The sequence below is a fragment of the Carlito syrichta genome, unplaced genomic scaffold (assembly GCF_000164805.1).
Source record: "Carlito syrichta isolate Samal-C Ts95f unplaced genomic scaffold, Tarsius_syrichta-2.0.1 Scaffold302410, whole genome shotgun sequence".
NCBI classification, from domain to species: domain Eukaryota; kingdom Metazoa; phylum Chordata; class Mammalia; order Primates; family Tarsiidae; genus Carlito; species Carlito syrichta.
The window spans coordinates 557,728-563,784 of NW_007246506.1; positions in this window are offsets into that span (position 1 = coordinate 557,728).

Consider the following 6,057-nt stretch of genomic DNA (forward strand, 5'->3'; position numbering starts at 1 on the left):
CAAGATGTCATCTCTACAATAAATCAAAAATTAGTCAGGTGTGGTAGCGCACACCTGTAGTTCCAGCTACTTGAAAGGCTGAGGCGGAAGGATTGCCGGAGCCCAGAAGGTCGAGGCTGCAGTGGCCGGGAGCGTGCCACCGCACTCCAGTCTGGGTGACAGAGTGAGACTCAAAAAAAAAAGAATGCTGGTGTAAAGGGTTCAAAGTCATACACTCTGAGCAAAAATAAAACTTGTTCTCTATCTATTTGCTATTTAAAGATGCACCAGTCTTAGATAGTCCAGAGTTTAATTTCCTTCTACACACTGCTCTGCCATCTTCCCTTCAACTCATGTTTCCAAAGCTGGCATCTGAACATAACGGTATGCTTATGTATAATTCATACAATAATGAAATGTCCTTAGGGTCACGTACTATCCTCTGGGTCCTTGCTGGTCTCTGGTGTGTTGTAGCTTGTTTGGTTTGGTGCCCAGAAAACAGTGGTGACAACCATCAAGGTATGGTTTGTCCTACCTGTTTCCTTCAAATGCCATGCTGGCATCTCCTGGTGCCATCCTAGCTCTAGTAAGGATACATTTATTACTTCTTCTTTCTAATCATAGGACTCTTCCAGCCCACTGCTTTTTCTATTTCCCATTCCTGTCAGGGATACAGCCTACTGTAGGATGTGAAGAAATGTGGTGATATCTAAAGCCCAGCCTTCTAGACACCTCCCTCAGCCATTTCTGAAATCCAGTCTGGCACCATATTAGATATAGTGCCATGCCAATTGTGGGATGTTCAGAAATTGCTTGGATAAGCCTGCTGTTCTGGACCATGTTCCTATCACATCTTCCAACAAAGTGCAACCCCGGAGGGTAAGAGAGCTTGGAGAGTCATGTCTCATCACTTATTTTTCTTCTCCTTACTACCCAACAACCTTCTCTCAGAAATATAAAGGACTTTCCCCATTCCTCTCAGAAATGTCCCTTGCAGCATGTATCAGTCCTCTCTACACAATGGTTTATAATAAAATTCAGTGATCCAGATTCTCTAGGCTTAGCATTTGATTTGTAAAAGGAATTTTGGCAAATTTAAACAACATTTTTTCCACCTAACAACAAAGCCTAGATTTCAACACTACAGTCTCACTTTGATTTTAAAAAAATATGGTTTGCCAATGATTGCCAAGAAACGACTTCTCTGTTTTAACCTCCCCTGAATTGAAGTCCACTGATTTAATAAGTACAGAGCCGCAGCAATGAGATTTCTGAGAATGAAAAAAATGTCAATTTATGCAAAAATATTATTAAAATATTATTTAAAATATGCAAAAACATTATTTCTGTAAAAATAATTATCAAGATAGGTCTACCCTTGGGAAGAAAAACAATTATACAGGAGATCATGACAGAGAAGTCTGGTACAATGAGGAGAGTTTAATTTTCCTAGGAAAAAGACAAAATGAGCAGTGTTGATTTTTCTCATAACTGGCCTAATGTAGCACTCCAGCCTTATTTCTTCCTCCTCATCTCTGTCAACCTACTCTTCCATGAGAGGCAGCTGACCCATGAACCCTCAGTCCACCAACTGCACTCCTATATCTGCGTCTTTGCTCTCACAGTCCCTGCCATGGGGATGCCCGTAGGTGTTAGGACTCTAAAGAATAGTGGGTAAATTCATGAAGACTGAGTATCAAAAATCTTGCCTCTTGCTTATATTTCTGTCAAACAAGGAAATCGTGTGTTGCTACAAGAATGGAAATACCATATTTAGTTAGGCTCCTTTTTACAAAAAAAAAAAAAAAAAAAAAAAAAGTGGATCATAGTGGTATCTTACTTTGAAGGAAAAAGAGATTATGTCCAATTATCATTTGCTATAATTTGTCTATTCTTTTCAAAAAGACTTCTGAGTAGGAGCCACAAGACTGAGTCTGGCTCTGAGGAGAGGGAGAAAATGGGAGAATAAACACGGAGCAGGCAGCAGGGAGACCACGGTTGTTACCATAGTGACGAACATCCAGTCCGGATGGTGCTGTTGCTGCTTGTGCTAGTGAGTGGGAGAAAACCACTTTCCTTCTGGACTAGTAGAGCTGAGGACAGAAATATCTGAGATGACCAATTTAACTTGCTACTTGACAGCATAAATTGTACCTCTATAGATACAGCCAATGTTTTAAAGCACCTACTAAGTGGTGCTTAATAAATGGAAAATAACTGGCAATGTGCTGGGTGTTAGAGGACTTAATGCATGTAGACCCAGAAATGTAGGGACTAACATCCCCATTTTAAATGTAAAGCAAGATTTCAAGAGAGTATATAATTTGTGTTATTTAATGGCCTAGTAAGTAAAAGAACAGGGCCAGGATTTACATCTAGATCATTAATTCAATCTAATTTATTTATAATATATGCCTAATTCCACCAGGCCACAACTATGCCTGCCAAATGACATGGCAGGAAATTCCTTTGAATAATGCAAACTTAGGAAATCCATGGTAGTTACTCCAGACTTTGACATTTTAGTTTTCCCTGTCTTGCAAGATAAAAAAAAAATAATGTTAAACATTTCTTTCCTTCATTTATATACTAAGTGGGTTTTCTGAGAACGGTTTCATTAAATGATTAGGAAAGGATCCTAAAGACAGATTTCAATTTATTTTGCATAATGCGATAGTACCAAAATTTACTGACTGTAAACTCTGGCTGATAGACAGGGAAAGGTCATGAAAGTATCTCCTACATTATTTTTCTTCCAAAATAAAAGTGTCTTTGAATTTTTAACCACAATCATATATTACCAATAAACACAATAGACAACATCAGGAAATTAAAGGCCCCTTTAATTTTATTCCTATTCCCTTCTCTATTCCCAAAACAGTAACTGTGTTTGTTTCTTTCAGAAATGTATGCAGAGTATATCACTTACAAGTGTGTATTCACTTTCCAGTTTTGTCACTTACTAGCTGTGTGACTAGACAAATTAGCTTCTTAACCCTCAAGTTTTTATCTGTAAGATAGGGATAATAATATTACTTCACACATATGAGTGTTATATGTAATAAATGATAGAACAAGATAAATTCTGTTAAGTGCTTAGTGTAGTACTTTAGCACTTTGTAAATGCTAGCATCCATATGTATGTATCTGCTTTTATACATATTGTTTATATAAATGAATTATGCTACATAGATTTAGCTATAACTCTCACTTAACAAAATATCTTAAGACAGATTTACATGTCTATGTGCAAGAATCCATCCTACAATTGCTACCAATACTCCACATTATGGATACATAAATTTTAATTAAATGTAATTAATGGATATTTAAGTTTGCAATTTTAATCTCAGTAGAAGGGTTGGCAATCTGTAAAAGAAGAGGTAAATATTTTAGGCTTTACAGGGCATTCAATCTCCGTTGCAGTTATTTAACTCTATTGTTGTAATACTAAAACAGCCAGAAACAATACATAAACAAATGGATATGGCTGTGTTCCAAGAATAATTTATTTTCAAAAACAGGCAGTGGGCTTAATTTGGCAATGGGCTGTAGTTTGAGTTTGCCAGTCCCTGATATGTTCTGATTGATGTTGCATCTTTTCTCACTTCTATCACTTTCTATTACACACACACACACACACACACACACACACACACACACACACACACACACAACACACACACACACACACAGTCTGCGCAGGCTGCCATAATAAAATTCTATAGACTTGATGGTTTAAATAACAAAAATGTATTTTTCATAGTTCTGGAGACTAGAAGTCTAAGATCAAGGTGCCTGCTGATTCAATTACTGGTGAGGGCTTTCTTCCCAGTTTGTAGACAGGACTTCTCACTGTGCCCTCACATGGCAGGGAGAGAGGAGGAAGGGAGGTGGGGAGGGTAGGGAGGGAAGAAGAGAAGGGGGAGAGAGGGAGAGGGGAAAAGGGGGAGAGGAGGTAAGAGGGAGAGAGGGAGGACAGAGAGGAAGGGGGAGAGAGAGAGAGAGAGAGAGAGAGAGAGAGAGAGAGAGAGAGAGAGAGAGAGAGAGAGAGAGAGTGAGAGAGAGAGACTTTTTATAAAGGCACTCAACCCATGATCTGGGCCCCAAACCTCATAACCTTGTCTATCCCTAATTCCTTCCAAAGGCCCATCTTCAGATACCGTCACAGTGGGGTGTGGGACTTCAATTTGAGGGAGAACACATTCAGCCCTTAACACATTGAATAGAGAAACAGATTTTTAAATTGTAAAGACAGACATGCATCATCAGATTTTCTACAATTTAGATTTCTACCAAAGTATATGCAAGAGCCCAATTTCCTACATCTCATCATTGGTAGTTTTTATTGTAACTCATTTTATTACTTGGTAATCTGATAGATTACAGTCTGTGTAATTTTGATTTGCATTTCTTTGATTATTCATGAGGATAAATATATTTTCATATGCGTATTGGTGACCTATTCTTCATTTGAGTTCAGTACCTACTTTTTTGTCCACTTTTCTATGTTAATATTTTTTTCATTGATTTCCATAAGTTGCTTATAGTGATGTTAGCTTATCTGTTCATATTCATCCATACCACACTTTCCCCTAGCATGCAGATCTGACCTTTTTAATACTCATCATACTCAAAAGTATTCATTCAGTGTGGGCACCTTACTCACTAGATCACATGTTCCATGAGGTCATGACTACTTGTCTTACTCAGTGTTTTGTTTCCACACCGACTGCAGTATCTGGCACACAGTTGTTGGTCCAAAACTGTTTGTTGAATAAATTAATAAATAATGAAGATATTGCAAATATTTATCACTGTCTATTATTTTGTTTTTCTTTTAACTTTATTATAGCATCCTTGGTCATATTTTTTAATATTTATAATCAAATTTTTCTATTTTCCTTTACAATGCTTAAGTTCATATCATGCACTAAAAGGTCTTCTTCACTTCCCAAGGATTAAAATACTCTCCTGTATTTTTCCTATTATATTTGTGATCTTATTTTTTGCAATTGAATAGTTAATCTACAAATTATTTTTTAATCTGTTTGAGATAGATAAATAATTTTGTTTTCCTCTAAGTAAAGACCATACTATTTAATGTATGATCTACCTCTTTACCACCAATATGAAATGCAATCTTTGTCTTATTCTATGTAGGATAGATGTATATGTGTATTTTGGTGATAGACTGTATCTCCAGTTTTCTTCTTTAAAACTTTTTTTTATTCTCATGCCAAGGTAAATATAGTTTCAATTTGTCAACTCTCTGTTGAGTCCCATCACTCCCTATAGAGTAAGCCAATTAAGCAGGACACTGGATGAAGAAAAATCACCTTTCAATTCAGCCTTCTTCATTAGCTCCCTGGTTTTAAGCTGCACCACTTTTAAAGATTCATAATCATACCTGTCTGACTGTCTTCACAGAGTTAATGTGAGACTAGAGAGTGCAGACTGAGTTGCATATTTAAAGTATTCTAAAAATTAAAAGTTTCTGACAACTGAAAATTATTCACATTCCCTATTATTGACAAATATCCAGTTATTTCATCTTGAGAAAACTTTACTCAAAATATCTGGAACTAGATGAGTAACATTTTGTGGTAAATGGAGACAAATTACTGAAAACATCTTCTTGTTTTTAGTCTAAGTTGTATTCTAAACTGTCAGTGGATAAGGAGTCCCACAAAATGAATCAAATACTGAAAGGGTTCACATCTAGTTTTGTGCCTCTATCATCTCGGTACACTCCCATGTCTATCAGGAACCAATATAATCCCTCAGTCTCTCATTCTCTAACAGGAACATAGGATGGTGGGGAAAGCCCTGTGTGGTTCTCCCCAGGGGCAGTGGGATGGGCCAGGTGGATGTATTTTGGGTAATATATTAGTTTCCTGAGACTGCTGTAACAAATTACCACAAACTGGGTGGCGTGAAACAACAGAAACTTATTCTCTCACAGTTCTGAATGCCAGGAGTCCAAAATCAAGGTATCAGCAAGGTCACACTGCCTCTGGAAAATCTTCGTGAGAATCTTTCCTTGCCTCTTCCAGCTTCTGGTAACTATCAGCATTC